General features: G+C 33.8%; 1 non-coding gene across 1 annotated transcript; it reads right to left on the bottom strand.

The window, feature by feature from the left end:
• Positions 1-1,472: 1,472 nt before the first annotated feature.
• On the bottom strand, positions 1,473-1,555 carry TRNAS-UGA (transfer RNA serine (anticodon UGA)). Its single transcript has one exon. It is a non-coding gene; the product is annotated as a tRNA-Ser (tRNA).
• Between the last annotated feature and the right edge of the window lie 8,336 nt (positions 1,556-9,891).

The following is a 9,891-nucleotide window of genomic DNA, read 5'->3' as shown; positions in this document are numbered from 1 at the left end:
TGGACTCAAGTAGGGGTTTCTGTAACGTATTAATAAGCTATACCCATGCTGCGGGTTGTTTCATACCATAAATAAACTCGAACACTCAAGAAATCTGTTGGGCAGGCGGATTCACATCTCTTACAACCGACACAATCCTCTGTTCTTGGAGCAGAAGCTATTTGTTTGGCTTTACATCCGTCCCAAGGGATCATTTCTAAAACATCCGTAGGACAGGCTCGAACACATTGAGTACACCCGATACATGTATCATAAATCTTTACTGAATGCGACATTGGATCTATCTATTTTTTAACGCTATAAAGTTTCAATCTAGTAAATTGATAAATGAATTATATATTTAAATACTAGTACTAGATGAATCGATGAGTTCCCCGTTTTTTTCTCTATTTCTGGATTGACAGTGCCAAAATACTTTGATTTCTTATCTTTGTGATAACATGATCATATCTTACATGGCAGCATGCTAATTGAAATTAATTTACTAATTGAAATTAATTTATGAAAATTATAATGTGATAATTTATATTATAATATTACTTATTCAATAAATTTGATTGATTTATACGAGTTGATTTTCTGTTACGATAAATTGATGAAACAATAGCGAGTCCAATAGCGGCTTCAGCAGCTGCAATAGCTATAACAAAAATAGAAAAAATGAATCCTTTTAGTTGACGACTATCAAAAAAATCAGAAAATGTTACAAAATTGAGATTAACCGCATTTAATATAAGTTCAAGACACATAAGAGCCCTAACCATATTTCGACTTGTAATCAATCCATATAGACCAACAGAAAATAAATAAGCACTCAAAAAAAGTACCTGTTCGAGCATCATTAACCAACTCCTTATAAATCTCGATTCATTTCAATATGAACAACAATTTAACCAATTGGATTGACTAGAATATAACGAGTAATGCAACAAAGTAATATATTGGGAATGGATTGAACTAATAAATAATTTCTATTTTATATACAAAGTCAAATAGAAATTTATATACAAAGTCAAATAGAAAAAAGGAAAGACATGTGATAGCTCATAACAAGGTTTTTCCAGTTATAAAGAGTTATTATTGACGAGCTACAGCAATTGCGCCGATTAACGCAACTAAAAGAATTATTGAAATAAATTCAAACGGAAGAAAAAAATCTGTTGATAAATGAATCCCAATTTGTTGACTATTACTTATCAGATCTTGCTCGTGCAACTGCAGCAGGATTTGAAAAAGGAATTGATCGTGATTTTGAACCTGTTCTTTCCATGACCCCTCTTAATTGAGACAGGAAATCAAAGACTTGAAATAGGAGTCACTTCGGTTCCCTCATATATTGTCATAAACAAAAGATTTTATTTATATTGATTGGCTAGGCGGGATAGCCTAGCCACTTCCCCTTATTTATGAGAATGAAACCATCCAGTCAAAATCAATCCAATAAATAAAAAAATATATTCAACAAGCAAAAAAGGAGAGAGAGGGATTCGAACCCTCGATAGTAAACTATACCGGTTTTCAAGACCGGGGCTTTCAACCACTCAGCCATCTCTCCGAAATACAATTTTATTTTATTCCTCCGAATATAACATGGCCATATGAGTGGATACCGCCACTATCAAAGATCTCGGGTGTGATGGTCAATCTATCTATCCCGATATATGGATAGATATATGATTCAGCATGCCCTTTTGTAAAATCAAATGTAAAAAAAAAAAAATTCCACTCTCCCCCGACTCCAGAATAAAGTGGTAAAGGGGGGTAGTAATATAATAAATCATATAGAATCAATTAGAATCAATGGATTCGTGGTAAAATCCCTTTATGATGTATTTTAGTACAATTTTTTGCTGATATAGGGATCAAATGGTATAGTTCATTTGTTGGTAGCTTGGAGGATTAAAAGCATGACTCTTGCTTTCCAATTGGCTGTTTTTGCATTAATGGTAAAATCCCTTTATGATGTATTTTAATACAATTTTTGGCTGATATAGGGATCAAATGGTATAGTTCATTTGTTGGTAGCTTGGAGGATTAAAAGCATGACTCTTGCTTTCCAATTGGCTGTTTTTGCATTAATTGCTACTTCATCAATCTTATTGATTAGCGTACCCGTTGTATTTGCTTCTCTTGATGGTTGGTCAAGTAACAAAAATGTTGTATTTTCAGGTACATCATTATGGATTGGATTAGTCTTTCTGGTGGGTATCCTTAATTCTCTCATCTCTTGAACCTATTGTCCTAGATCCAAAACCGAAATGACCCTCTGAATTATTCTTGGTTGTGAGACACATTCACATTCAATAGAAGTCCCCAATATAAGTCCCCAAAATCAAAATAAAGATAGGAAAAAAAATGAAAAAATTAGATTATTAGATTAGAGGGGGGGGCAACTTCTTGTTCTTGAAAAAAAAATGAATATTTCATTCAAATTAATAAAAAATTTGGGCTCAATCTGAAGAGAGTCTCCGGCCCAGCACTGCACAAATATGCTCCAGACATATATATCATATATGTGTGGACATATTGTGTATTATCGACATATTGTGTATCAAGAACGAAACAAAAAGCGGATATAGTCGAATGGTAAAATTTCTCTTTGAAAATGGTTATAAAATAGAAATTACATAGAAGTTAAGCAGGATAACTTTGTGAAATATCTATAAAATACTATAGTTATAGCAATATAGCACAAATATTTTTTGATTTGAATGAATATTTCATTCAAATCAAAAATATTGTGGAGTTCAAGGGAAATATCCAAATACATGTCTTATTCTTTTCAATAATCCATACTTATAGCAATAAAATACTATAGTTCCTACCCCAAGTGATAAATGATGAATTCAAAATATCTATGCTATATCTTCTATGTATCTATAAAGGACCAGAAATACCTTGTTTACGTATCATTGGGAAGTGCATTAACATAAATACGGCAGTAAGAAGTGGCAATACAAAAGTATGTAAACTATAAAAACGAGTCAAAGTGGACTGTCACACACTAGCACTTCCGCGCAATAATTCTACCAAAGGTGATCCTATTACAGGGATAGCGTCAGGTACACCCGTTACAATTTTCACGGCCCAATAACCAATTTGGTCCCAAGGTAAAGAATAACCAGTTACACCAAAAGATGCAGTCAATACAGCCAGAACCACACCTGTAACCCAAGTTAATTCGCGCGGTTTTTTAAATCCACCGGTGAGATATACACGAAATACATGTAGGATCATCATTAGGACCATCATACTTGCCGACCATCGATGAACTGATCGGATTAACCAACCAAAATTAGCTTCAGTCATTATGTATTGAACAGAAGCAAAAGCATCAGTAACGGTCGAACGGTAGTAAAAGGTCATAGCAAATCCTGTAGCCACTTGTACTAAAAAACAAGTAAGCGTAATCCCCAATATAAGTTTAAAAACTCCCATTATCTTCTAACAGGGTATGGTTTGAGATTGGTACATAGTAGCGAGAGGAGACGACAAATGAAGGTACGGTATTGAGTATATGCAGAGATAGCCATATTCGAACATGGTAGCATCCTAGATCTTGTATATAAGAGCTGCCAAGGCTGAACAATTTATGTGAACTGAACATTGAGATCTAAGTTTTAATCCTACAACCATAAAGAATCCTTCTATAAAACATTTTATGTTAACATTAATGCAATTTTGTTTTTTTTTTTTGTTTTTTTTTATGTATCAGCTACCCCTACCCCTACCCCTGAACAAATTTTCATAGTCCCTTCTAATCCTCTATCTCTCAACTTTTCATAAAAATCTGTCACTGGTTAATATCAAGATAATGAGATCTAAAGCTAGTTAGTGATGTTCTTAGATAAACTCATAAAAGTATTAAGCCCTGATCTTCCCATATGAAACTATGAAAGCCTTACTATCAAAACATGTAACCACATAGGCTAAATAACAAAAGACTAAAGCCCAATCTCAATTTTATGAGAAAACAATGATAACAACGCAGTTATTGTTATTGACGTTGTCAATAAAGTTATAGTTTGGTAAAGGTCAATATTTGAAAAATTATTCCTTACCCAACTAATAAAGAAAGCATAGCATCTCTATTCTCTTTTCCTTTTTTTTCCTTTTCTCTTTCTATTATTTTTTCATTTTTTGTTGTCTTCATCAAATCATCATTGTTTTAAGTTTTTCACTTATTTTATTTTTGAGACATTTTCTTTACAATTTGGTCCTTTTTATTTTCATCATAGTAAAATTTATGATGATTTGAATGCCTTTTTGGTAGCACATGATGTACCATATGTATTCAGTTGTACTATTCACGTTAAATCTATTGTTTTGATGTAAATTCACATTGAAGTTAATTTGAACCAATGCAATAGTAAGGTTTTAGAATTTTTCACACATACATATGCTAAAATCAAATACGTGTAACTTTTAATTTGATGAAATAACCACGTTACTTCAATTTGTCGTAGTGTAATAATGCATTCCACCACAATGAACTAGAGTAATTATTATCATGTACTTCAAAACAATTTCAGAATAATAATTGTTATGGTTCAAGCTAGGGATGAGATCGGTACCGTACATGCACCCGAAAGTACCGTACATGAAATTAGTATATCTGGGTACCCATACCTGTACACAATTTTATGGTGTGGATACGGGTACGAGTACAGGTACTTTCGAATACGGTACTCGCTTTGGTACCACTTTGTTCTTTTTTTTTAAAAAAAAAATCTCCACTAAACTAGGTGTCGGTACCGTACAATACCGACAAATTGTTATCTATAATACCACAACCAAAACCGTAATAACACAACCAAAACATAATACTAAAATTAAAAATAAAATAAACCATAATATACCTCCATTCATAATCAAGTCATGAATTCCAAAACATACACAGTCTCCCAAAATTTTTTATCAAAAGGTTTAAAACAAAATTAACTTATATTCGTTTAATTTTCGCTAGTCATCTTTCCATTTTCCCTTTTCCTTTTCTTTGCTTATTGCTTCCTCAATTTCTATAGAAAAATATGTTCTGTAAAGGGTGCTTCGCGATACGCGAAGGACAAGAATATTCAAAGGCGGGTTCTTAGTCCTTCGCACTACGTGAACAGACAAATTGTTAGTACTTCACGCTACGCGAAGGAACTCATTTTTTGCCTATAAATAGGCAGCCATGTGGTGAAAACCCATTGATCCAACACACTTTATATACACATACTTTACCTCGATCTCGACGTTCCGACGTGTTCGTGTCTCGAAGTTCGTGCAAGTAGTAGAACCTTTGTCGGTTTATTTATTTCGATTACCCGACGATAAGAAGAAGTGCTGCCCGCGTCAAGCCTAAGCATTTCTTATAAAGCATGCATATAAGGTATGAGTTCTGCCTGACTATTTTATTATATATGGCTTAGCCCCTAGTCGGGAATATAGTCCATACCTTTATCAAATAATAAGTGACATATAGCTTTTATAAGACAAGGGTATAGTTGGAATATAAATCCTCTATAAAATAAAGTTTTATAATGTTTCTTATATAAGAAGAAACCTAATATATATACGTTTCTTCATGGAGAAGAAACGTAATGTATGAATGATAAACAAAGAAGGGACCAAAGGTCCTTATGTTTTACAAATAAAGGATTAACAAGGTAAAGGTTATGCGAACAGACTAAAGGTGTGAAGCTAGATCGGTGATCTAGTTATTTATAAATGTTATTCTCGTACTATAGGTCAGATGTAACAATCAAGCATAAATTAGTGAGACACACTGATCAGAACAAAGGTGAATACGGTTAAACTCTTTACAAGTAAACTTTATAACTCGAGTCTTAGAAATGTTTACATGGGATTATGTATCCCTAAAACTTTATAAACAAAGGTAATCGATGGCCCTCAAGCTATCGTATACGTTTGTCTGGATCCTTACATGTATGGGTAGACGGTGGGCACACCGCACCACACTTGCTAATGCCTCCGTCATGTTTGGTCGGGCCTAAGTAATGTTCGAGAGGGGATTATCTTTTGTATATTGGTAGTTGCTAAGTACTCGAACGCTGCGATGTTTGTTGAGTGGTTTTGAGTTGCGCTGGAGTTTGTAATAGTACTTCAGACTTTCAGAACTTGCTTATTTCCTATGCCACGTTGGGCCGAGGCCTACAACTTCTCAAGGGGATAACTAAGTATCAACATTATTTTGTGTCAACATGTTCACCAGAACGAATATGAACAAAGAACTTCGTTCGAATAACTAAATGAACGAACATGAACAAAAGGCATGCTCGTTCATTTGTGTTCACAAAAGCCCAGTAATTTATTATGTTTAGCTTGTTTATGTCCGTTAATGCTTGTTTATTAAAGGTTTTTAGTACCTTTTAATGACATTTCTAATCTTACCATATTGATTTGATAATGGACGAACATGAACAAGACTTTGCTCATTTACAACCCTATATCTAATAATGAACCGAGTAAAAATAAAGTTGGTCATCCACAGGTAATAAAGTTAGTTTTATTTCATATTTACATTGTTATTATATATGCATAATCTAAAGCGCATCATACACCATAACAAGACTTTGCTCCTTTACAGCCCTATAGAATCTTTCCCGGCACTCCTCATATCCACCTTAGATACAAGCTTTCTCCAAATCGTGCTTACGGTAATGGGCCTAACCCCATTGTTGGGCTTAAGCAGCGGGGCTAAAGGGGTAGAAGCCATAAACTTTGCCAAAGCACCGGGGCATCTCCCCAAACCACAAATTAACCACGTCGGTACTAGCCTTAATTAACCCATAGCAATCGTTGATCCTTCCCCACATAGGGCATCGATGAATTTGTCGACGTGGAAAAGAAACGTACGAATAAAGCAAAGTAATTATGTTTGAACTTGAGTAATTATTATTACGCATTAGTTTTTAGTTTTTAAGTAGCGTAATAATACTTATTATACTTCATATTATTGTAATGTATTTATTATTAGTTTAGTACATCTCAGTAAAATGAACTAAAATAATAATTAGAGTAATTATGCTTGAACTAGGTATGAGATTTTTTTTCTCGAATATCCGTACCCGTTCGGGTACTTGTACCTGTAAGTGTCTATTGGGTACGGGTACCAAAATTTACTGGTTTTAGGTACGGTTACAGGTACGTGTGCTACAGGCACTAGTACCCGTTTAGAATAAGTATGGGTTTTTATTAGGTTTCCAACACTAATAACTTAACTTTCAAGCGGGATTTTCAAATCCTAATGCATATATATCATTGAATCAATTCCTTCTCGATCTATGTGTGTATATTCATATATTGTGTATTAGTATATTTTTATTTCATGTATGTGTAATTATGTATATCATTAATAACTAGTATTAACTTTTTTCTTGTTATTTTATAGAAATTGAGGAAGCAATAAGCAAAGAAAAGGGAAAGGGAAAAGGAAAACAGAAAGATGACCAGCAAAGATCAAACGAATGTTAACTTTCTTCGCGCATAAGTTAATTTTGTTTTAAACATTTTGTTAAAATTTTTTGGGAGACTTTGTATGTTTTCGAATTCATTACTTGATTATAAATGGAGGTATATTATGGTTTATTTCATTTTTAGTTTTAGTATTATATTTTGGTTGTGTGATTATGGTTTTGGCTGTCCTATTATAGATAACTGTTTGTCGGTATTGTATGGTAACGATACCTAGTTAGTGGCGATTTTTTTTATTTAAAAGAAAAAGTGGTACCAAAGCGAGTACCGTACCTGTACCAATATCATAAAATTGGGTAGAGGTACCCAGGTTTACTGATTTCAGGTACGGGTACAGAGATATCCTTTATGACGTGTTAAAACGAGCAGGGATCTCGGCAAAAAAAAGCTCCCGTGAATGTCGGATCCCCTTGAAGGGAGGTATACTCTCCGACCAGCAGACGTTCTTGTGTTTGGATTGGTAGGGGGAAGCACGCTTGTATATACCTTACTGGAGTATCCCCCCTTGTCGGGCTTTGAGATACCGGGTTTGTTGTTAGGCAAGAAGTGTTGAAGGCGGAATCAGGAAAATTTGCTAAGCATGAGAAAGTATGTGTTGTGAATCAACACATCTTCATTACTTTTGTTTTTGATACATTTGGTTCCCTTGCCTTCAACACATCTTCATTACTTTTGTTTTTGATACATTTGGTTCCCTTGTCCCCGAAACTATTACGTTTCTCAAAAGAGTTCAACGGATCGTACATAGCAACTTATCGACGCCAAAGAACTATAACTTTGTTTTCAGTTGGATCGGGTTTCTCATTCAAAAGGAGTGGCTGCGCAAATTATTGCCCGCTTACCCACCTCTATATTGTAATTGGATTTTTTTTATTTAATATATGACGGTGTATTTGATGGATTAAAAAAAATACAAAGCATATAATAAATATAAAGTAAAAGTATAATTAAAAACAAGTACGATAGTTTAATTTTATATTAGTAAAGTAAAAGATGGACAGGTTAAAAGACAAATATGTCGACTTCGAGACTTTCACTTTGACCGTAATTTTAAGTAAATAATTATTTAAATATTCATCTTAACCTCATATTCTCTGCATAAGCTAGCATCTTATTGATTCTTTTCTTAATATTAGTTTTTTTAATAACAATGATAAATCAGGCTTAATGATATTTTTTTCAAATACTAGGTGTGTCCATATAAGGATTTCAATATTTCTCCTTTTCCTATTTCTTAATTGGCTAAAATAAAAGTTGGTAACAATTTTTTTTTCGAAAATTCTGCACACACCAGAAGGTTTGCTAGAAAACCCTCTTATAGGTATAGGCGGCGTATAGAGCTATATGCCACATATAAGGGGTTTTTTTTTAAAAAAAAAACTCCCATATTTTGTTTTATTATGTTTTTTTTCTTTGTTTTCTTTTTTGTTTTGTTTTTTATGTTTTTAATAATAAATTGATAAAATAAATAAATTGTTTTTTATTTTATATTAATAATACAATAAATTGTTTTTATATTTTATACATATTCTACAGATACAAGCATTAGAGGATGATACTTAGAGAAGACACTAGACTTAGTTTATTTAAACAGATGGACAAAATGTTTAATTGTATTTAAATTTCCTTATATTCTTTGTTTTCAAGCTTGTGTATTTGATGTTGAATTTAATTAATGATAATATTGTCACTTAATAGTGTCACATGTGTTTTGTGCAATCTGTACGTCACACTTAGGCGTTCCGCTTAAGCTAGGGTGTTACAAAGATGAGGGGGGGGGGGGGGGGGTTCTTCCCGTAACCACCCTCCGGCGTGAGAATAAGTACAGTTCTGTAAAGAGAGAAAATGTGCTAGAGTGATTGATGTATTATGTGAAGTATGAATGAATACTTTATGATGATGAAGGTATTTACAATTGGGGGATGAAGGGAATGTGATTGGTGTGGTTGTCTTTTCCAAAAGATTCTTTTTCTACATGAATAGACACGTACACGCTTTGATTAGAGGCAACAACTAATGCATGGTGGTTACCAAGTGCCCGGGTGTCTCCCTCTCATTGGTTACATCACCTCGTGTTCTCCGTAAAGGAGGTAACAGTCCTGGTCAGGGAATAATTTAGCGATCTTCTAGAAGGATATGAAGGATATTGTTACAACCGTTCTCCTTTCCTAAGTAAGAACTCTTATTGTTTCTTCCTCGTGCAGAGTTTTTTATGGTCAGCAGGTACTACTGAGATGGCCAGCGGATATCTTTCTTGGACTTGCGGATCGCTTTACTACCTACCTCTATAGAAAGATGTAGTGTTAATTGTCTATAAATTATCTCGATCTTGCTCCTACAAACTGATTTTAGACTACGCGCGCGCGCGTGCACACACACACACATATATAGGGGAGGGATATTTTGATAACC

Source organism: Bidens hawaiensis, unplaced genomic scaffold (assembly GCF_021521415.1).
Source record: "Bidens hawaiensis isolate Kalapana, Puna unplaced genomic scaffold, B.hawaiensis_p1.1 tig00025633_1, whole genome shotgun sequence".
Taxonomy (NCBI): Eukaryota; Viridiplantae; Streptophyta; class Magnoliopsida; order Asterales; family Asteraceae; genus Bidens; species Bidens hawaiensis.
This window is presented reverse-complemented; position numbering and strand designations above follow the sequence as displayed.